General features: G+C 46.2%; 1 protein-coding gene and 1 long non-coding RNA gene across 10 annotated transcripts in view; one reads left to right on the plus strand and one right to left on the minus strand.

The window, feature by feature from the left end:
* CLSTN2 (calsyntenin 2) overlaps positions 1 to 24,349 on the minus strand; it is a 631,223-nt gene that overhangs the window by 251,446 nt on the left and 355,428 nt on the right. The window lies entirely within an intron of this gene.
* Positions 430 to 2,456, plus strand: LOC112831248 (uncharacterized). The gene is made up of 2 exons (XR_003210110.2): positions 430 to 1,084; positions 1,592 to 2,456. It is a non-coding gene; the product is annotated as an uncharacterized lncRNA (long non-coding RNA).

The raw sequence follows: 24,349 nt of genomic DNA on the forward strand, positions 1-24,349 counted from the left end.
CAAACCACCTCATGGGATGGTACTGGAGATTCCATGAGGCCACAGTGGGAAATGTACAAGCCCGTCACCTGCCGGTGTGTGCCCTACAAGGGGCAGTGTTTGTTGCTGTCAAAAATCCCAGTGGTCCAAAGCACACCCTTTCCTTGAACTAGGTGTCCTTGGCCCTGTGGCCACCCAAGGACTGGAATTGGGGTGGGTCACAGGGCAAATGGGCAACACCAGAAGGGAGGGCCTGTTCGGGTAGGTGTCGACTTCCCAAAGGCCTAAGGACCAACAGCAGGCAGAGTAGCTGGGGCATTTGCTGTGATTTGGAGATCAGGGCACTGTGCTTTGTGTCACAAAGCCATTATGACGTCTAGACTTTTGACCCGTGACACACTTGACTCTGTGAGTGTAGATATAGCTTCTGAGTAGCTGGTACAGATACACTTGAATGCTGTAAAAGCCTCCCTGTCAGTCTCTGCAGCATCTCACTCCTGGAATCATTATGCCTCTCTGCTACAACTTTATAACCCATCTGTGCTTCTTCCAAAGCACTGACCACAGCCGCCGCCTCCTGTAGGCACTCTTAGCTCGCCTCTGCTCTCAGTCTCTCTCAGCGGTAATGTGTCATATAATTCAAAATGACAGTGCGCTCCACTGATCTGCCAGCTCTTCTCCACAGCCTTCGTGGGACCCCTCCCCAGACAGAAAGGATTCCTTCCCTCTTGGCCTCCGGTTGGGCACAGGGGCTGCCCTGGGGAGTGGAAGGGGCCACGGACTTCAGAGTTAGCAAGCTCTGCATCCCCACCACCTTGCTGTGAATACCTGGCAACCTCTCTGAGCCTCGGTTTCCTTATCCGTAAAAGGAACTAATTCCTCCCTGATTTGCAGGGTTCTTTTGAAGATTAAGCACCATGAAATGCACAACATCTGACCGACAGAGAGATTCAAAGAAGAGCTGTGAAACGGTTTGTTGCACTTGTTTTCCCGTCCCCTCTGCTAGAGTCTAAGTTTCTGGATGATGGTGACGGCGCCTGATTCACCCACCTTTACAAGCCCAGCACCCAGCACCATGGAGAGCACATTCTTTGAGTCACTGAATGTAAGCTGCCTGAACTTCTTCTCCCCCAAAATCTTTGCATAGCTTTTAAAAAGTGTTTTCTTTATGTTTGAAAAGAAATTAACAAATAATACCAATACCACAAAATAGAAATTGCCCAGGATTCGGGTGCAGACCTGCAGAGACAAGGTAACAAATAATCCAGTTGCTGAAAATGTCAACCCTTAAAAGGTTTTGCTCTCAATTTTCAAAACAAATGCAAATTCTCTTCTGTTTCTCCCATGTACCCATTGTCAGACTCGAAAACCAAGGCAAACCAAACTGTGTTTTTCTGAAAACTTCCAATTTTTCCCTTGACCTCAATTAATTATAATTCCATTGTGGTCTTACAGAGCTCACGTCACTGTTGATTGCAACCCACGGGCTAATCCTGGCTCTTGACAATGCTAAAAACATGACAGAAGGAAAAGATCTGGAAGGTGTTCATCTTCCGTATTTCTCATTATTTTAAAAGAGGGCTTAAAATTTTATTGTTCTCTCCTAATACAGAACGATTACTTCAAACAAGATCATAGTTTAAACTCTACAGAAAGAGTTGTACACTGAGGGTGATAACCGTCCTGTCAAAACAGTTGGCGTACTTCCCCCGGGGACAAACTACTTGAAAGAAAAATAAAGAGAAAGAAAGACTCCTCACATGCAAGGACGACAGAGCAGGTCAAGGGACCCCGAGCTGAGCAGAGTGGCCAGGTGACAGCTCCCCAAGCCGGTGCCACTGAGGAAGGAACAGCACTGCGCAAAAGGCGTGCACATCGAAAGGGAGGAAATCATTTGTTTTTGTGTAACTGGGATCCTGATTTGTAAAGTAATGCCCACCTAGCGATCTGAAACCAATTACTTCTTAGAAAAACTAGCACAGAGCAAACAGCTACTGGGAGGAGACCTCAGACTCACGTCCTAATGAAACACTTGGCCTTCTCATTAAAAATAAATGTCTACATTGCTTCCAAGCTTTTGGGGAAGAGTCACAGGCTGCAGGGGAGAAAGGGAAAGCGCCATGAGTCCAAATGAACCACAGAAAGCAGAACCAAGCTTAATTGGATTACTTCTAATTAGTGACTCTAATGAGAATTGAAGAACATTGACAACACGTGTGTAGAGAAGTGACTGGAATAATCTTCATAATTAGAGATGCGGCTGCAGATAAGGCTTTTCAGTCCCTGGGTGGTTTGTTAGTACAAACTTGTTCTTCCAGCTTTCTATCCTCCTGGAGCCCAGGATCTGGAGCCCAGGGCCTGGGTAGAAATCCAGGCCCACACTCACTAGCTGTGTGATTCGGGCAAGTTCCTTAACTCTGTGTCTGTCTGTCCTCAACAGCTGGGTGCAGGTGATTAAAGCAGCACTTACTTCATAAGTTCCTCATGGGGATTCCATGAGTTATTACATCCACAACCCTTATTATAGTGCCTAGAACATAGTATGTATTCATAAATCTTAGCTGTTGTTCTTAATTCACACACCCATCCACCATCTGTTTATTCAAACAGCATTTATTAGGTATTTTCAATGTTCCCAATTCTGGGCTATGCAAATCTGAGCATATTAACCCCAATTCAATGGCTTCCCACTATTTTTAAAATGAAGGCTCTATGGACTCCCAGCCACACCTTGTTCACCTCTTCCTTCCTCTCGCTGCTCAGATGGCCCTGGTCTTCCTCCCAGCTCTCTGACCTGTCCTGCTCCCGGTCCACAGGGCCTTGGCACAGGCTACTCCCTCAGCCTGGGCCGCCTCAGGAGGGCAGAGTCTGTATCTGTTTTTGTTTATTCTTGAATCCACAGCACCCAACATAGAAGCTGGTTTGTACTAGGTGCTCGATTAAAATTCATTGACACTAATGAAAAAATAAATGAATTAAAGATTAAGAATAATAAATAAGACAGTGCTAAGGCATGATAATACTAGCTAACACTTATTTAGTGCTTACTCTGTGACAAGCACTATTCTAAGCACTTTTCTTGTATTATCTCATAACCATTCCACCTTGAAAGGACGGGGGGGGGGAAGGGGGATTGGAGTGCCATGCACTGGAACAGAATAGGACACGACAAGAGAGCTTAACTTAAGTCTATGCAGGAGGGAGACCTATGAACAGACCACTATAATTAGTGAGTTAACATTAGGATGGAAGAGAGCAGAGGGAAGCCAGCAGCCCACAAATGGCATCCCCATTGTTTGTGGACACCAAGGAGGGTCTCACAGAGGTGACAGTTTGGGAGTGAGAGCTGAAGGATTGTCTGTAAGGGGTGGGTGGGGTCTTTCCAGGAAAAGGAATAGCAGCTACAAAAGCATGAAGGCCCACGAGAGCCTGGGAAACTGAACCAGCGTACGAAACCAGGCTGAGATAGCCTACAGGGAGAGGTGGGAAAGGGCCTGGGGAAATGGGGGGCAGCCAGACCAAGGAGGACTCATGGGCCAGCCTGAGTATTCCCCAAAGGCTTTAGAGTGGACATCCAGATGTATGGTTCATAAACATATCTCTGGTTGCAGCCCTGAGTCTAGATGGCACGGGTCATGCAGGAGACAAGGAGAAAAGATAGGAGACTGGTTTAGTAGCTCAGGGGACAGATGCTCAGACCTGAGCGGTAGCAGTAGGGGAGGAAGCCAAGTTAAAAAAGGGAAATGGAGATGGAGCAGGTGGGGGAGGGGGAGAGGGAGACAGAACATGGAAGGCTAGAACGCTAAGACCAGACCTTCCCGGGAGGGAATAGAAAGAGATGAGGGCAGAAGGCCCAAGTAGGATGACCATGCCACAGGTAACCGGAGCCAGAAGCATCAGTCCTGCTCAAACTCCCCAACCTCTGTCCTGGAAGAACCAGGGATGTGTGTTTGTCTGAGCACGGTGGAGCCCAGGGAAGGGGGCAGAACCCAGGCCTGAGAAAATGGGAAGGCCAGATGCCAAAACCGGATGCAGACATTTAGGACATGGAGGCCCTGCAGTCGGGGAAAGGAGCAGAGAGGCAAAGGAGACATTGAGTCACTGGGGAAGAACTCCTGGTAGGGCACATGGGGTGACGCTTGTGGCTGGCTGGCTGTTGCAGCTGTGACCTGAAACCCTCGCCTGAATGCCCTAATCAGCAAGAGGCTCAGCAGGTCTGCTGAGATCCCCAGGTCCTGCGTCCTCTGGCCTGCCTCCCCTTGCCACTGGCTATGCCCAGCTGGGGACAAGACCAGACATCTATAGTACTGCCACATCTACAGTAATACTAATTCCCAGAGTTTCCCTTCACCCTGCTCTATCCCTCCAAGCTCAGTGGGGCACCCGCCTTCTTGCCCTCTTCAGACGCCCAGGGTCCAAGGTCTTTTTCACCTTCTCTTGTCTCAGGCAGCCCCAGAGCCGATTCCCCCAGTGCAGACCACCAGGGCCTGCCTGGCTTGCATGTCCTGTTGCCACCTCTCGCCAGCCTTACCTGGGATCACCCTTCCATGGGAGCAGCAGGTAGACCCCCACATCTGCCTGTTACCAATATGTCCTGAGCATCTTGCCACCTCAGACCCTTCACAGGAATGTTCCTTTCCCCCTGCCCCCACCTCCTACTCAGTCTTCAGGTTTAGCCTACATGGGGCTTCCTTGGAGAAGCCTTCCCTCGGACCCCCTGTTACATGCTCTCCGTATGCTGTAAATCTGCTTTGTCTCACTTGTCAAGATTGAAATTCAAATAATTAGTTGCTTAATCACGCGCTTAGTGTCTGACTCTCTATGAGGGCAGGGACCAGGCTGGCCTTATTCACCACTATATTCCTGGCACCTAAAATAGGACCAAGCACACAGCATGTGCTCAATAAATATGTGTTAAACAAACCAGAATGAATAACCAATGCAACCACTGCTCAAAGATCACACAGCCAGTAAAATGTTGATTCAGGATGCAAGTCACCTATTCTGCATAGGCTTCAGGCCAGTCCAGGCAGGAAATGAGTTTTAGTGGAGAATTTGCCCTTCGATCTAAATTAAGGAGGCCCTCAGGAAAGCAGGGGGCTGGTGTAGGGAGGGAAGGGGTCTAACATGCCAGCGAATGTCAGTTTTCTGAGAATACTAGACGGCTTAGCATAAAACTGAAGTGAGAATGTGCTTCTGAAATGTTAAACATTGTTTAATAATTTGGCACCATACGATGAGGGGTTTCTGTCAACATCGAACACGCAGCACTCCAGCTGGCTGAGAAATGAGCAGGGTGGTTTTGAAAAATTCACCAGTTCTCTTGGGGAAGGCCAACTAATCTGATTTTAACACCTCACAATGCTTTAGAATTACATTCATTCACTTCAAAAATGTGCTTGCTAGAATTAACTAGGTAGACTCTCCCAAGGGAGATGCAGAGTCCTCCATAAACACATTTCTTGATCAGAATGTAGTGTGAATTCTAGGAGGGACTGCAAAGGATTTGTAACAATTGGGATCATTTATGGAGAGCCTACTACGTGTTGGCACTGTGCAGGACCTTCACCCCCGTTTCCTCCCTCAGTGTTGAATGGGTGACCCTTGAATCTGCATTACAGTTAAGTGACTTGCCTGAGTCCCAACATCTGACAGGAATGGAGCAGGCCTGAGCACCCAAGGCCCTCTGGCCTTGGAGCCTGTGTTCATTCTCCAGTTCCATTTTATCTGACTGCCGGGTTGATATTGGTACTGTCAGCATTGTAGGATTAAGGGATCTGTGGCCTTCCATCGATGCCAAGAGCCAATGTCATGGTGAATGGCCACCCCCTGGGTGCACTTTCCCAAAAGGCTCAAGATGGAGTTGACAGGCTCTAAGGTCAGCAAATGCAGGCAGTGTCTATCATGGGGATTGGGAGGGGGGGTTCTGGACCATCCTTCACCTTTAAGAAGAGCCTCATATTGAGACTTGCTATTGGGCGTGCAGGGGTTATACGTGCAGACCCTGCTAAGGAAATACCCTGGCAGACTTCAAAGGAAGCCCTTTATGAGTCTATTCAGTGTAAACATTTAAGTGCACCATGGTGTTGCTGATTGGTTTGGCACTGCTCTGTTCTTTAATATACCAGAAGTCTCCCAAAGGGGAAATGGCTGACACCCTTCTGCTCCCATGAACAGCATGGAGGAAAATGTAAAATTCACTGACTGGGTTCTGGCCATTTTAGGGAAGTTGATTTCAACAAGATAGAGGGAAAATGTTGGGGAGAGTAAAAGGGCAAGACAATGGATCAATAAAAAAAACAAACAGTCAGCCAACAAACATTTAATGGACACTGACTTCATGTCCTGGGTTAGGCATAGTCCCAGGCACGTGACTAAGCATGGCTGAGCACTCCTTGTATACCTTACACCTTATGCCCAAACCTGAGGGAACTCTTTAGAGACGGTCAGCCTCACCTTTCCTGTTTGTGCAGCATGGGGAAGTGAGCACAGACATGGAGTTGTCAGTGGCCCAGTCTACACCCCGCCAGAGGGGTCAGGCCAGGAACCCCCCGGAGGAAGAGCAAGGTCGGTGGGAGAAAGAGCAGCTCTGGATCCTGTGGGGTAGGTTGCAACCGGCTGGTGAGAGAGGCCAGGGGAGATGTCTCACAGCGTGAGGGATTCTGAGTTACCCAGTGCTGTTCACGTAGAAACAGCAAAACTGAAAAAATAAATTACAAAATATAAGCAAAAATGGATCCCAGAACACCAGAAATCTAGTGGAGATGAAACAAACTGCCCTGGGTAAGTAGAAAGCCATTTCGACAACTGAGACGTAAATCTCCTGGAAAAGCCACATTCTGTGGGGGCTGAGTACAGAGGCGCAGAGCAGGAACAGGAGCAGGGGGTCTGGAACACGTGGACTGAGCCGGGGAAGCCAAGCTCTCAATATAGCAAGAGCTGCACAAAGAGGAAGCCAAGCCGGGGGCAAAGGTGAGTGAGGTAGGTGCTGTTCTTATCACACGCGTTTTCACTCATTCTCAAGTCCTGTGCATCAGGCCCTGAGTTTTGCTTCCACTGGACAGAGGCGGAAACTGAGACTCAGGGCTTCAGCAACTGCCCAAGACCACTAAGTGGCGGAGCCAGGATCAGTCAGTGGTAGAGCCGGGATCGGTTAGCTGTAAAGCCGATGGCTCTTTACCCTGAATGTGCTCTCGGCCTCTTAGAAGTTCGATGCTGTGGGGAGGAATTATATCTTCTGCTGGGAGAGGTCATGGTGAGTGATGGTAGCAAAGAGAAGCAATAAGGCTGGGGGCTGGGATTCTCCACAGCACCTGTTTCATGGATCCAGAGCGTGCTGATGAGTGCTGTGTACACAGAACTATCCTAGGCACTGTGTGTCCAACATGAACATGGCGGGATCCCTGCGGGAGCTCAGGTGGTGCACAAAATGCACGCTGGGAGTATATTTGGCAAGGGCAGTCTGGAGGACACTGGGCCTTGGAAGATGAATGGGATCTGGATTTTTGCAGAAAGGAGGAGAACTTTCTGTGGGGGAGAGGGCCTCTGCATGAACGGCTGACTGAGGATGGGGATGACTGATTGTCATAGTAGAGAGATGGACACTTTGAAATAGCATTCCCTCCCTAATTGTAAAAGTAACGTATGTTCACTGCAAAAATCCTTGGAAAGACAGAGGTATAAAGAAAAAACTAAAAAGTCATCCATCAGGTTTTGCTGCCTACCCTGCCAGGCTTTGTTCTGTGCACTTAAAAACAAAACAAAACAAAAAACAAAACAAAACAAAAAAACAAAAGCGAGTTCACCACAGGACTGTATATACAATCCCATGGCTTAATTTTTTTTAACTTAACACATACTGGAACTATTCTGTTCTGCTAAAATAGTTTCAAGAATCTGGGTTTCCATAGCTGCATGGTGCTCTGTTTAGGGGCTCCCAAGTTTTTCTTGGGCCCTGCGAGCATATTGACCATGTTGGCTGATGAGGACAGGGCTCTCTGGGCTGGAGAGGCTAATTGACCATGGCCTCCTTGGGCTTCCCTTGGGGTACTTCTAGAGGGCCCGGTCACCTCACTGCTGCCTGACCATGCACCACTTCTTCCCTCCTGTGGTGTCTGGCGTTGCTAGGGGTGATCTGTAGGGAACAGAAGGATGAGTCTGTTTTCCCTTTGAAGGCAAGGGACCTGAAACGCCTCCCCCGCCCTCCTAACTTAAAAACAAAATAAATAAAGGATTTTAGGAGGCATTATCTAGAGACAATGGAGTTTAAAGGAATCTGTTTCAGGTTTCTGGAAGTATTAAGAGAAGCAATTTCTAATTCAACTCCTGTTGGAAATCAGCATATCAGGCTATTAATATACAAATGCATCCCCTTCTGACCCTGTCTTATATGGTGACAGCTTGAATCCATTTACAGGATCCTTAGGATAGAACAGAGGCTTCCCTTCCTGGTGATTAGTACTGAAGGTGGGGAAGGAAGGGGGTGTCACACAGAGAGAGAGAGAGAGAGAGAGAGAGAGTGTGTGTGTGTGTGTGTGTGTGTGTGTGTGTGTGTGTGTGTGTGTCTGACAGCTCACGTGATTCTGTCCCCCAGGGAGAAGAAACCACCATGCATAGCTTGATATGCAGGGCATGAGGCTCTTGATATAGATTACTTTTCTTTGGGTTTATAACAGTAGGTAAAGAAAGGAAACGATTAGCTTTTCTTACCTGAGGAGACAGAGAGGTTGAGCATCTTGCCCAAGATGACATGCCTACTCAGTGGTGGGGTGGGGGTTGGGGCTGGGACTCAGATCAGCCTGAACCCAAATCTGCCTTGCTTTCCACTGCAGAGCCCCACCCCATGCACTGGTTCAATGAGGGGAGATATCCTCCCCATATGCTCCCCAGCCCAGCCCTGGAGAACCAGAGGCCGCTGCCAAACTTCAAGCGGGGATTCAGGTCGGAGTCCTGCCGTCAGCAAAGGATTCCGTTCGGAACTGAACCCAGCACTTTGGAAGATTATCAGGGATGAGGAAAGAAACAAGAAGGGCTTTTAGGCTGGCCACAGTTAGAGAAAATTCAAAGACATGAAGTTTCATGCAGTTACAGTCTGGAGGCATTTAATCCTCCTACTGTCAGTTTCCGAGGTAACCATCTAGATCACATATCCTCGCCTATGTTTTACACACATCGTCCATTTAATCCATACAATCCCCCTAACGAGTATGGTTTCTGATCACTATTTCAAAGACAAACAATAGGAGACTCAGAGAAAGAAGTGACTTGCTTAACATCAGAGAGGAAAAAGTGTCATGGCCCTACAGCAGACTTCATTTTCCCCAAGCTTCTGGATTCTTTTTTTTTTTTTTTTTAAGATTTTATTTATTTATTTGACAGGGAGAAAGCGAGAGAGGGAACACAAGCAGGGGGAACGGGAGAGGGAGAAGCAAGCTTCCCGCTGAGCAGGGAGCCCAATGCGGGGCTCAATCCCAGAACCCTGGGATCATGACCTGAGCTGAAGGCAGACGCTTCAAGACTGAGCCACCCAGTTGCCCCAAGCTTCTGGATTCTTAAGGTGTCAAGGCCACAAGCCCTGCCCTGGGAATGGCGACCCCATGGAAGGTGAGAGTGGGGTTCTTGGTTGGGGCTGGTCTTCTCCTACTTCCGACCAGAGCAGGCTGACCCCTCCTAGCATGCAGGGCTTGTGCTGCCTCCTTTAGGGCCTCTGGGTTCTGGAGCCAGGTCACAATGGCCGAGGGTCAGGCTGGCCACCAAACTGTCCCTTCAGGCTCAAATTTGTTCTTACCACTTTCTGAAGACATCCCTAGAAACCCACCTCCTTTGTCCCAATTGAGTTTTAGCTGGATTCATTTTAAATTTTGGAAGTTAAAGGGTTTTGTAAACTGTAAGAAGCTCTACGCTTTGGAAGTTAAAGGGTTTTGTAAACTATAGGGAGCTCTAAGCTTGGAAGTGTAATTATAATAACATTTTTGTTATTATGCTATTATAATTACACTTGGAAAAAGTTCTGGAAGGGTTATTTCAATTATTTACACTTTTATAAGTAAAAAACTGCCCAGAGAAGTTGAATGACTTGTCAAAGACTACAAGGGTGGGCAGCGGCAAAGCTGAGACTAGAGCCTGAACTTTCTTTTGGATTCGAGTCAGTGAAATGCTAATTGAGCACCTCTTGTGTACTCAACATCTTGCCAGGCGCAGGGGAGAAGGAGAAGATACAAGCTCCTGATTGAGAGGGACCGCATCTTGGTCTTCTCCAGTTCCCCAAGCCTACGTGGTATGCTTAGTGCCAAGTAAGCACTTAAGAAATATCTGCTAAATGAATTAAATTACTGAATTCGTGGATGTTCATACTCTTGTTCCCTCTTGTGAACATTCAGAAGCTAAACTGCCTGCTTTCATCCAAGAATGCCTCAGCTTTCCCGTCATTGTCACCCCTCAATTCATCTGCCCCCTTGATGAGACTACATATGCTTCAAGGGCGGAGACCTTGACCCCGCTGTTGCCTCCCATGCTGTGTGCATTGCGGAGCTGGACAGAGGCTGGGGACTCGGCAGTGCCTGAGGAATCACAGCCCTACACCGTCTCTGGGACTGACAGTCTCTGGAAGGCTGGCACATCCTAGGCCCACACCAAGATGCCTGGGTCCTCGTTTGGAACCCTGAGCCCACCTGGGTCCACACAGGATCCACACCATTCTGGCTAGAAGCTGCCATTCCCATGCCCACCTCACTGCCCAGCCTACCTACATGGCCCCCGTCTGCTCTGTGCACCTGCCTCACTCCTCCATCTGGGTGGTGGGCCACAGTGAAGACACTTTTTCTATAACCCCAACCACCCCAACATCTAGATCAAGGTTTTTCACATGGTAAGGATGCAATAAGCTTCTGCTAAACACAGGAAATATTTTAGCCACACGTGTTTGGGTGTTTGGCTTGTTTTCAGCCAAGGTTTGCTGGCCTTTGAAAGAAAATGCTTTGAAGACCATATTTTTCAAAGAGCTCCTACGTGAACCCAGAATTAATAAGCATCTAAATTACAAATCTCACCATGTAGAACAAATTGGATTTCTTTTCATTAATAGCAAGGAAGCAGAAAACAGGCCCAATCCCAAGGGAGCTGAATGAACACAGTTATTCACCATTTCCTCTCGCATTCTTTTTTTTTCATCTATAAACCCATCTTTATTCAATTATGTAGCTCATAAATATGGCCCCTGCATGTCAGCACGGCTAACAAGTAGTCTCCAATGTCACGGGCCTTCTGACAGCTCACCCAGCCTTGCAATAACAGAGTCATGGCTCTGGTTTGGGGATTGTTTTGTTTATTTTTTCTCCCCAGGGGGGGGGAAAAAAAACACAACAACAAAAACTGGCAAGACTCATCCAAGCCTCAAACGATCACAATGTTCCAAATATTAAGAGTGGGGCCTAGTGACTTTTTAATAAAAGAATGTTAATGCTGTTCTATAATGGCATACAAACCATGTCATTGGTGGAAAACAAAGGCAAGTCCACACAACAGAATAGTTTTCTACATGCCTTCTTAAAAATACATGTGCTTTAAGAACAGGCCTGAAGCTTTTGTAGAAATCTGAGCACCTGAATTGCAAGGACTCTTCTCTAAAACAATTACTGTTAAGAGTTTGAGGAAATTCCACCTCTGTGCTGGGTTTAGTGCTCTACATTACCCATTTGCCCTGTTGGGTGAGGCGTGGGAGTGGGGAGGTTGCCTGATGGACTCAGAGCTTCCAGGAAAGGCACTTGGCCCCCTGCCTACACAGCAGAAGGCCAAAGCCTAGCAGATTAGCCGATTATAAATCCTTGAGCTTCCTGTTCCCAAAACAGAGATTCTCAAAGTGCAGCCCAGAGAGCCATAGCGTTCCTGGTGACCCTTTTGGAGGAGAGCCCATGAGCTCAGAACTATTTTCATAATTTCCTGAAGACGGTTTTCTCTTTTTCACTTTTATTAGCTCATGAATGTACAGCGAGTTTTCCAAACTACACAGAGCTACACCAGCTATAATACTGCAACAGATCAAGTGAAAAAGTAGCAGTGAGAATCAGCTGTCTTCTCTTAAGTTAGCTATCAAAGAGATTTGCTGTAATGTAAAGCAATGCCACTCCTCTTGTTGGATTCACTTGGTTTTGGACAATATAGTTATTTTTCAGAAGAATGTTATGTTGACATGTAATAGGGGTTGATTATTATTAAATTAAGTGTTTCTAAAACATGTCGGTTTTAATTTTAATAAGTATCAATAGATATAACCTACATGAATAAGTTCTTTGTGGTCCTCAATAATTTTTAAGAATTTAAGAGTTCCCAAGAGCAAAGGGCAGGAGTACTCTGTCCAAGGATGGTCCTCAGCTCCTCATAGCCTTCCTGGCCCCTACTCATCCTTCAGATATATCTCCAACACACCTCTAGAAATCTGCTTCAGAGCCCCAGCCCCTAGCGAACCCTGGGTGCCTCCATGATTGCCCCGATTACCCAGTATTGCATTCGTAGCTTTCCTTGTCTGTACTTCCCAACATTGAGTGTCTGCCACAGAGCTGGGAAGCTTTCCGTCCTGCATTCTGGATGCCAAAGAGAGGACTTGGTACCCAGCAAGAATTTACTGTGGGTACTGTAAGCTGTAAAGTTTTGCATGCACTGAAGGAAGGAAGAAAGGCAAGAAGGAAGGGAGGCAGGTGAGAGAGGAGGGTCTTGTAGGGGTTTGGGTCTGAAGGATGTGAATCAGTAACTCAGACCCATCGAGGCTTATAAACTCCCAATTAAACAATTATTCACAGAGGGCCTAATTCTGGTCTGGCCCTGCGTGTGGATTTCTGAGACATGATGCATAAAACTACCTTGAGGTATTCGCTGAACTATAGATTTGGGGACTTTACACCTGGGGATAATTACACAGCAAATCCTACAGAGCCAGTGGGAAGGTGCAGAGGTGGAGGGGAGACTGCTTTCTGAGCAAAAGTTCCAAGTGAGGAAGTCAACCTGTAGTCATCTGAGCAACAAGAGGAGACCCTTCCAGGTTGTTCACAATTTGGAAGCTGCTCTTCCCTCTAAAGGCGAGGCTGTACACAAAACCATCGTCCCATGCGGCATGCTCTCAGCCACACATAGAAACGGTGTTACTACAGGAGAGGAGAAAGAAAACTTTCACTGAGAGCTCCTGCAGGCAAGTTTGTGTAATGTAACTCCCACCAAGTCCTGGAACCGCACGCGTGTGCAAACCGAATCAGGGGGAAAGCCGCTACTGTGACAGAGCGCAGCCCTGGCCCATAGAGCCAGACTTCTCTGCAAATCACTTTCCCACCCTGTACAAGCACGACTCTTTATGACACAGCAAAGTCGATGTGGGACAGCTTGGGGCACAGACGAAGATTGGTGGCTGACACAAAGACACAGGTAGAGAAGATAAAGAAGAGAATCTAGCTAGGACGTGGACTGACATACACTTCCTTATTCCTGGCTAAGGGTTTCATCGCTTCCCTGATGAGCAAGGACCTCGGGAATGAATTCTGTGAGTCTGTGTACAGATATGTACACAGAGCGTATGCACGTTACGACTGAAATAGTGCTTTAGTAAGCTGAATAGAATTTATTATCTAATGTTTCTTTCTAAACTAACTTTTCAAACAATTTTTTGGATCAAGGACTCCTACAGGTTTGGTTAGGAAGAGGGATGGGAAGCAGAGGGGATGTAGTCATGCAAGTCAGGATCTAGGGAGCAAGTGTCTGTCTGGGGGCACAGCCCCTTCCCCTAAGGCAACTGCCAGGACTGAGCCTATTCCCACTCAGCTGGGCCACATACTACAATTCCTGAAAACTGCATCCTGGAGCCATTTGGGAGGGCTTCCTGCAGGAGGGAGCACTCAGCACTGGGCTGTTAGGAACCAGTAGTACCAGGCTGAGTGGGGGGGAAAGGGGGGCACCTCAACTTCTGGAGAGTCCAGGAGGTAGTGAGGGGCCAAAGCCAAGGAGAAGGGGCTAAGACTGGGGGCCAGCCTCATATTAGGTGCTCACTGTACGCCCACCACCTGATGAGGCACCATGCAGAGTCTCTTTATTGTAAGGGGGCTGCAAATATTTCTGCTCGGCCCATGTCCAGACCTTGGATCCTCCATCCAGCCTTTCTGCTCAGGCCTGAAGTACCTTCCTTGTCTCCTCAAATCCCTCCCTCATTCTTTTAGCTCAGCTCCAACGCCCCTGCTGTCCCCATGCTGCGCAGGTGGGTTTCTGCCCTCCTGCCTCTTCACTCCAACTGCAGCTTGTCAGCATTTCCTTTATTCCCCTTTTGCTTTTATCCTAGTTCCTTGTGTGTTCGTCGCTCCCACTCCCACCCGCAGTGGACAATGAACTCTTTGAAAAAGTACGTCGTCCTTTGCCTGTCCCGTAAGGGTTTTAATGGACAAATGAATGAACTACTGAATGAGTCTCCTTGTGTGATCCCTGGGCTTTGTCTTTCCCATCTATGGAAACTGGCCACTGACCATGGCCTCCCCAGTGTGAAGTAGGTGGGCCCCCAGCCAGAGCTTAACTGCTCAGTGCTTCCCGCTCCTTCTGTGGTCTGTTCCTGGCGCAAACCCTTTTCACCCCGCCAGACGCGCCATAAGCAGCTGCTCCCCGCTGACCTCTTTGCAGCCCCTCTGTGTCCTCAGCATTTCATATCACAGTACTGCAGCTATGTATTCCTACGCTTGTCTCTTTCTCTAGACCGTGCACTTCTTGAAGGTTCACAGGCCAGTGTAAATTATAGTTACTGTTATCATTACTGTTGTTATTAGCTTCCATTTAATGGACCCTATATTCCAGGCACTGTTTTAAAGACTTTCAATAGATTATTTCCTTATATATTTACCGAAGTCCAATGGGCTATTCCATATATTTTACAGATGAACTGTATTGTGCCCATTTTTAGATGACAAAACTAAGGCTCAGAAATGTTAAGTGACTTGCTCAAGGTCATGTAGCATGTGTGTGGCAAGGTCAGAAACTGTGCGCAGGCCTGTTTAAAGGAAAGCTAGACCATTAAATGACTATTCTTCACACCATCCCACCTCTTAGCATGATGCCTAGCACATAATAGATGCTTGGTAAATTGTTGGTAACGAATGAATGAATGGATGACTATTAGGGTGAGCCATCATTACGGAACTCCAAAGCCCTACATATTAGCCCACATGTTCAGAAAGAGTTGGCTCATGGAGAGTCACAGAGCTTCTCTGAGCCCTAGTTTCATTATCTATTCACCAGATAGAATAGTATATGCTGGGGATTAGCCACACTATGGCCCCCAGCCCAAACCTGGCTCTATGCCCATTTTTGTATAGCCGACAAGCTAAGAATGGTTTTCATATATTTAAATGTAAGATGTGAAAAACACTCTAACCTTCCAAGAAAACAGTTGTTTGATTCTGCCCATTGGCCAGCAAAGCCAAAGTAAAATATATACTATCTGGCTCTTTACTGAAAAATGTTTGCTGAGCCCACACTATGTAGTAGTTACTTTGCAAGTTTATTGTGAGAATCCTGTGAAGGTTGTTTGGAGAAATCTTCTGAAAAGGAAGATATAGTAACAAAGGCATTCATATGAATAATAACTATTAATATTCATTATGAGCGGATGCCAGAGGTGGCTGTGTTTCCCAGAGCCTTTGGCATGTGTTTAAAAACAGTGGGCATGAGGTCCTAAGCCCTCCAGCCCTCACAGAGGCTGTGTGATTTCTGTGCAGGATCAATTCTCACAGGCAATGCAGAGATCACTTCAAGGACTGAGGCTGCCTGACTAAATGCCAAACTGGCCCAAATACTTGGCAAACAAACAAATCAGATTGAGTCCACATGCTTCCCAATTCATCAAAATATTAGTAAGGAGTTAATTACTTCAAGTAATGTCCAGAGAGCTTCTCGCAGAGGAGGAGCTGCAAGGTGTGCATCTCACCTGAGGAAAATTGGGCATACCCACGAGATGACTCCTGACGTTCAGCCTTTGTCTGTCCATACATCTGTCCATCCAGCAGGAGGGCAGAGGCTGCTTGCAGGGCTGGCCTGGCCACTCCTGCTGGCTCTATCCCAGCTTGCTCCCTTTTCTCTCCTAAACCTCAGGTTCTCAATTTGAGAATTAATCACATTACACCCTTTCTTTCTACCTAACAGGGTGGTTATGAGGAACTAATAGAAAAATAGATGTGACAGGAGAGCATTTGCTATGATTAGAAATAATAAAGAACAGCCCTCACAGGAGAGATCATCCTCACCAGACACTATAAAGAAAATACTGGTAGATTTCATTTTATTAATTCAACATTCAACTAATATTTATTAAGCTCCTATTACATGTCAGGCAAGACATAAAAATTCAAAAATTTCTATAGGGAAAACAAACTTAAATGTCAAACAAATTTTAAAAATGTTTGTGTTGTATATGACAAAGGATTGGGAAGGAAAGAGCATCCCAATTAAGTATAAAAGGGTGTGAGTCTATAAAAAATATAACAAGTGAGCTGTAAACATCTGGAAAGATGCTCGCCCTTACTAGTAATCAATGAAATGCAAAGTGAGAGGACAATGGGATGTCACGGTCCACTACAGCAATGGAGGCAAGGGGTGAAGGGCCTGATGTGGACAGAGGTGTTAGGCTATGGGGAGAATGTCAATTAGTTCAAACTTTTCAGAGCTTGACTTGCCAGTATGGATCAGCATCTTAAATCTGTACACCCTATCTCTATCAACTTTCCAACTGGATGGTTTTTAGGGAACTGACACAGTGATTCTAAAAATCCTAAAGATCATCTTCAAGAACAAATATGTGAGGACTTCCAGGGTCTTCAGAACAGAAGATCCTTCTCCATCCTAAGACAGATGAAGGTAGGAAGTTGTGAGTTGAAGGCACAAGAAAAGACAAATGAATCAGGACCTTATCGTGGAGAATTCATAAATAAATCCAGGTGTTAGGGCTGCAATGGAAATCAGAGTGGGAGGAGGGCTGGGATGACTATTAAACAGAGAAAAGTTGGGGCAGTTGTATCACTCTTCAGGGAAAAAAATATAGCTAGAGCTTTATATCACTTTTTAAACCAAAATATGTTTCAGATAGACTAAGGATTTATATGTAAATAATGCAAGTACATTAATGTTGAACAAAAAGGTAGATAAATCCTTTTATAATTTTTAATAAGCCTTCTGTAAAGGAAAAACTGTGATAAACAAGGTTGAAAGAAAAAATCAAAATCTAGGGGAAATATTTTAACTTATGCAATGATGAAAGTCTAAAATCCCTAATACCCAAACTGACTTCACGTTCAATAAGGAAAAGTTCAGTTACCATCCCCCCAATGGAAACAAACAGGCAATTTACAGAAGAAATATAGTCAATCAACATATGAAAGTATGATCATACGATAATCCTTACTTAGAATAGAATGAATATAAAGACAAACAGGGTATCATTTTTTTCCTAGAAAACTGGCAAAACAATACATATAAAACTAAATAAAGCTACAACATTTTAGAATGGAGGGAGGGAAGGAGAGAGAAAATGAATGCTCCCTGAGGGCAGGAGTTGACACACTCACAGGTCATAGGTGGGGAAGAAAACTGATCCCCAGCCTCATGGAGTCCCTGCTTTCCCACTGGCTAAAAACGAGCATCAGACTAGCTGCCCACAAGCACGACTGCTACGTGAAGTATATGACATGACAAAGTACTCTGTAATCTATACACACACTCACAGACATGACCTTGTGCAGCTCCTCCAGCAGTGCTGTGTGGGGTGTACTGTTATTCCCACCCTCATTTGGCAAATGAGGGAATTGAGCCTGAGAGAGGTTAAGTTGCTTGTTTAATGTCACTTGGCTAAGAAAGATTGGAATGTGGGTTTACATCCAAGTCTTTTGACTCTGCGTCCTGCCTGACTCTCTTCTTTGTGCAGCGGCTGGTCTAACGAGCACCCGGCAATGCTGGGGTGGAGACAGATGACAGTTGCAGCTTGTGGGTAGGGCTATCAGTTGGTTCATTCTTCAATAAGGACTTGCAAGGGGTTTGTGCTTGGTCAGCTCGGGACGCAGCTGTGTTCAAGGCAGATAATGGCCTTGTGTGGCGGGGCGGCAGGGTGGGGGGGGAGGCTTGATTTTAGCGGGGCAGTTGGTAAAGAAACAAGTGTCAAGGACGCAGCTAACTGGGTGAGTCAGAGAAGGCCTAATTGAGGAGGACCTATTTGGGCTAAGATAGTCACAGTGTCCTGTTCATACCAGCCACAGGAAGAACGGCGCAACGGCATCCCAGAGAGGGAGGAGCACATGCAAAGGCCCAGCCTGTTGGAGAAACAGAGAGAAGCCACACGGTGTGAGTGTCCTGGAGCCAGGGGAAGAGCAGTCAGAGTACAGTGTGGGAGGCAGGCCTCAGGCTGGCCATGGAGCTTGGTAGGCCAGGGGATGAGGAGTTGTTTTTTATCTTCGGGACATTGGGAATTCTTTGAGTTGAATTAAACAAGGGAGAAATAGGATTTGGAATTTGCTTTAAAAAGACCCTCCGTTCTTAATCTCAGGAAACAAACTGAGTGTTACTGGAGTGGTTGGGGGTGGGAGGGATGGGGTGGCTGGGTGATAGACATTGGGGAGGGTATGTGCTACGGTGAGCGCTGTGAATTGTGCAAGACTGTTGAATCACAGATCTGTACTTCTGAAACAAATAACGCAACATATTTTAAGTAAAAAGGAAAAGAAGAAGATAACAGGAGAGGAAGAAAAGCGGAGTATGTCAGAGGGGGAGACGAACCCTGAGAGATGATGGACTCTGAGAAACAAACTGAGGGTTCTAGAGGGGAGGGGGGAGGGGGATGGGTTAGCCTGGTGATGGGTATTGAGGAGGGCACGTTCTGCATGGAGCACTGGGTGTTATGCACAAACAATGAATCATGGAACACTGCATCAAAAACTAATGATGTAATGTATGGTGATTAACATAACAATAAAAAAATTTAAAAAAATAAAAATAAAAATAAAAAGACCCTCCGGCTTTGAATGGAGAATGCACTGAAGAGGGGCAAGACCTGGAGCAGGAAGACCGGTCTGGAAGCTTGTAAGGTCCTCCAGGTGGGAGACAATGTGGCTGTGGAGGCGGGAAGGGTGCACTGATCTAGGGTATGTTTTAAAGTTGCAGCTTCACTGGTAAGACAGGTCTTGTGGTGCGGATGGGCGGGGATGAGTCAAGAATGACTGTGGCTTGGTTTTAGACGGAGAGGACTGAGAGGCAGCCGTTTGAGGTGGGAGGAGGGGACGGAGCTCTGCTTCTGATATTGGATTCGAGGTGCATGTGAGACAGCGGAGCAGAGATACCCAGTAGACAGGGCAATATGGCAGCCTAGAGTTCATGAGAGGTCCAGCCTGGAGAGGGTGGAAAGGGTAAAAACAGCAAATAAAGGACCCCCGGTATCTGGCTCTCTGGTGGAAGAAGAGGAAGGAGGCAGCAAAGGGACTGACAAGCAATGCCCAGTGAGACAACGGAATCACAGAATCCAAGGGAGAGGTGTCTCAGAAAGGGAGGGGTCATCAGCTTGAGGAGGGTAAGTGTCTGAGGACAGAGGATGAAGTGTGAATCAGAATACCTGTGCCTACACATTCGTTATCCACGTCATACTCCAAACTGGAGGGTGAGCCAGGACCCTTTGAAAATCTCAACCAGGGAAGAGCCCTTCCTGCATCACCGGCTGGTTACACTATGACCGGGCGTGTTTGGGTTCTGTCCACCCCCTGGTCTGTGAGCTCCTCAGAACAAGACACGGGGATGCTCTTTTCTTCCCCACCGTGTCCTTCCCTTCATTTGCAGCAATCTGCAACCTCTCCCCCTCTCCCTCAACCTCACCTCAAGGGCCACCCCTCCAACAGGCCTGAATTGGTCTTCTGTAGTGCCAGTCCAAGAGTTCCTTCCCGAGGGATGTTCTGCAGCACTCTGCAGCCTGCCCTGTTAGTGCTCCCAGTAACGGGAAGCTCCCTGAGGGGAGAACTCCGTCCTCCTAGTCACCTGTGAAGCTCCCTGTATTACCAGCCCCTCCAAACCCCAACCTGGGGCTGACCGCAGTCCTTCACTCATGAGAGGGACTCAGTAAATGAAGGCAAGAGGAACTCAAACATTGCAAACCAAGCTCAAAAAAAATCATAAAATGGGAGTTCCAAGACAATTCCAGAGTCTATCATTACCTTAAATATGCAAAAAGATAATGAACATCTTTTCTGACGCCCGCTCGCAAAATTAGAGCACTAATGGGACTTTGATCTTTATTTCTCCACCTTTTACATAAAGTCTGGTTTTAAAAGCCTGAAAAAATGCCTGTTCAGCATCTAGCAGACTCGTCAAAGAGGCTTCCAAGACTATTTTACATGCCTCGTAAGCCCTGTTTCTAACCTGAAAAGACAATTTTGCCTGACTCAATATGAAAATTTGTCACCATTAGCATATGTGAAGATCCTGATAAAATCCCATGTTTTGGGCTTTTAAATCTTGTCTGATGTGTAAGAAACTTATATATGAGACTATGGACAGGGTTATATGTTTAGTTCATGATCAAGTTGGTAGGCATGTGATTTTAGAAAGGCAACGATTGCAAAACCTTGTCTTCATATAGGTGTATCTTCTAGTGCATTCATTCGTTCAACAAATGCTAATTATGTCACCTATGATATGCCAGTCATTGTTTGTTAAAGAAGGAAGGGGGTAAAGATTTGCTCAAGTGTTTGGCCTTGATTCTGGAGTCAATGAGGAGCCATGAAGGGGTAGAGGTCTGGTTGGCATCATGCCACAGATGGAAGACTGCTATGGAATTAGGCTATGGTCCCTGGTATGGGCTATTCCTTCAGCTTCAGTTTTTGGCCAGTTGCAGAGATTAACTAGGTACCTGAAGAAAGACCTCAATTTCTAAAAATACAACTTACCGGATGTCAGCAAACTTTGAAACTGGACTCTGAACCAAGCTGTCTGGGTTTAAATCTTAGCACTTCTGTTTCTTAGCTGTGTGACCTTGGACAAGTAACTGAACTGCTTTTTACCCAGTTTCCCCATCTATATAAGGGGCATGATAGCACAGCTCATCTCGTACAGTTCTGGAGAATAAAGGATTGCATACAAGTTAAAGCTCTTGGAATGATGCCTGGCACACAGTACTAACTCACATTGGCTATTGGGGCTACTTTATGTTTGGTCCTATGGACAGAAAGGAGAATAACCACGGGTCCCTCTTCTCACGGAGAAACCAGCAAAGGTCCCAGAGGATTTCGGCACAGGGTTATCAGGGCAATAATACAATAGCAGCATCAGGACTCTGGTGAGGAGAAACAGGGCACCGGGGTAGGGGAGGAGAGGTGTCTGGGGAGGCTGCTGAGGTCAGTAGAGGTAGGTATAAAGGATGGATAGAAAGAACCCAGCTCATTCAGGGGGCTGTGAAGAGTGCCAGCTCAGAAGCAGCTGGATTTTCCCAATTTACAGATTAATTCATTAGTGTCCAAGCCTGGTTCACAGTTGTTTTTATACAAACGCCTTGGAAGGTGTTAATGGGGCCTTCCACACCATCAATGGTAGCACGGCAAATGATAATTAGTATCAGTGGTGTTGGTGGGAAGTAGGAGATGCTTAACTGGAACATGGTGAGAAGAAGGAAAATCAAAACAATCGATCAGCATTCCTAAATCCAATCTACAAACCTCAGAAATTATGTCCGGCACTTAGGAGGCTGAATTCCACCAGAAAATTCAGGGAATCAAAGTGTCCCGATCCACTGTGATTTCTTTCCAGCTAGCACTGAGGAGTGTTTCCAAAACTTCCAGGAAATGGTATTCCGTGATTATAATAGAATCTTTCTCAAAAGAGCTGGGTATCCCCAGGGGGTTGGTGAGATCCTCACTCTTACTGCTGAGGGTCTTGGCTGGAGTTGAGGGGGGCCGGTAGAATGATTTGGCTGTACACTTGGCATATACCCCAAAGCAGAGATCCCTGCTTCCCTTCATCTTTTCCTTCCTTTCTCTGTCCCTCCTTTCTTCCTTCCTACTTTCTGTCTTTCTTCCTGCCCTCTTTTCTTACTTTCCTCAAACTTTTACTTCTATTTTTGTTTATCTGACGTGTGTTCATGATTAAACATTCAAACATTACAATAGGTAGATATATGAAACATGAGTTGTCCACACCCACCTCTGACCCTCTTGTTTCCTATTCTGTTGATCGCTTTTCAAATTCAGGTTACGCTTTATCTATTGAGAAGAGGACGTGTTTAGAGATAACTTGGTTGGGTTACAGATTTGAGCCAAAACCACCGTGATAATCATAAGGCAGAACTCTCCTGATCCAAACCCATTCTGGAAGATGAGAGGGAATCCTCTGAGGTTTTGGAAGTGCTATGTGGCTCATCAGTTCGTTCCTCTCTCCTCCACAGCACTGGGACATGCTCTCAGAAGGAGATTCAAGTTTGACAGGTACAGATACAGTAAATGACACACTGATTTGGAGACTGGACAGACCTGTGTTTGAATTCTGGATCCACCCATCACTCACAAGCTGTGTGACCCTGGGTAAGTCACTGGACATCTCTGAGTTCCAGTTCAAAGTTTGTAAAATGGGAATTTAGTATCTACATTCTTGGCTGCTTGAGAGAATTACATGAATTGATATATAAAGTATTTCCTTTTCCTTACGAAAGTAAACTGTTTTTTCAACTTCCACTAATGTTATGGTTTCTCTTTACAAGAAACTGCACACATTGAAAGTGTCCATTTTGACCAGTGTTGACATATGTATATACCGTGAAACCATCACACAAGCATTTTCATCACCCCCAAATATTTCCTCAAAGCCCCTTTACAATCCACTTCTCCCTCTGCTTCCTTCTCCAGGCAACCACTGATCTGCATTCTGTCTTCAGAGATTAGTTCTCATTTTTTGGAATTGTATATAAATGGAATCACACAGAGTGTCCTTTTGTTCATCTCTTTGGCCTAAATTCTTTCACTTAGCATAATGATTTTGAGATTCATCCATGGTGTTGGTTATATAATAATTTACTGCTTTGTGTTGCTGAGTAATATTTTATTAGCTGTACTTTTTAAGCAGTTAAAGCATGCCCTAACATAGTGTACAACATCCTGGAGACCAGGAAGCCAGCAAGATCTGTCATCTTTCATTCTCAGAAACCTCTGCTTACTATTATGTTCTTCTCTGATGCATGATGCCTATTCCTCAGCTGGGCTATGGGCCCTGCATTCATCTGCTCCTTGGGCTGAGCCAATCTCTTTCCCCTCTGTTGACCAGCCTGATTCCTCATTCCAGCCAGGCTGGGCCTCCCTGTCACCAGCATTTCCCGAGATCTCTTAAACGTCTGAGCCTTGGCTGTTGCTGGTCCATGGCCAGGCACACAGTCTCTTACCTCCTTGCCTCTAAAAGGCCAACCCATCTGGATAGCCCAGTACCTGCCTCACCTTCTTCAGCCCCTGCTGCTTCTCCACTTGCCCTTCAGCCCCTTTCCTAGCATATATGTCTCACAAGTCAGCATGCACAACCAAGCAGGCCCCTCCGCTCTTCAGCAAACAATTCCCAGTTGGCAGCTCCACGCCAGGCTCGGAGCTGAGTGAGGGAATAGGGAGAGAGGCAAGACGTGGTCCCTGCCCTCAGGGTGCTCACAGTCCAAGGCTGGGCAGCCAGGCAGCCAGGCATACTGTCATGCCTATGGGTAGACAGAAAACAGAGGGAGAGGGGGAAGCCTTGCATAGGTCTGTCTGTCTGCAGCTGGGAATTGGGGATGTGCCTTGTCAAACCATTCTCTTCCCCCAGTTTGTCAGGGACATCACTGGAGCAAGGAACAAGCTTTATACACCTCCTGTTTGCTCCTATGTGTACAGGGCTAAACAGAGAAGATAATCAATAAATATTTATTTTTCAACGAATTTTCAACTTTTAATTAATTAATTAATTAATTAAATTTTAGATAGTTAACATACAGTGTGATATTGGTTTCTGGAGTAGAATTCAGTGATCCATCACTTATATATAACACCCAGTGCTCGTCATCACAAGTGCCCTCCTTAATCCCCATCCCCCACTTAGCCCATCCCCCCCCCCCCCCCCCCCCCCCAATCCTCAGTTTGTTCTCTGTTGTTAAGAGTCTCTCATGGCTTGTTTACCTCTCTCTTTTTTCTTTCCCCCCTTCCCATATGTTCAGCTGTTTTCTTTCTTAAATTCCACATATGAGTGAGATCATATGGTATTTGTCTTTCTCTGACTAACTTATTTCAGTTAGCATAATATACTCTAACTTCATCCACGTCATTGCAAATGGCAAGATTTCATTCTTTTTGATGTCTGAGTAATATTCCATTGTGTGTGTATG

This window comes from Callorhinus ursinus, unplaced genomic scaffold, assembly GCF_003265705.2.
Source record: "Callorhinus ursinus isolate GAN/ISIS: 27379988/994484 unplaced genomic scaffold, GSC_fseal_2.0 scaffold1, whole genome shotgun sequence".
NCBI lineage: Eukaryota > Metazoa > Chordata > Mammalia > Carnivora > Otariidae > Callorhinus > Callorhinus ursinus.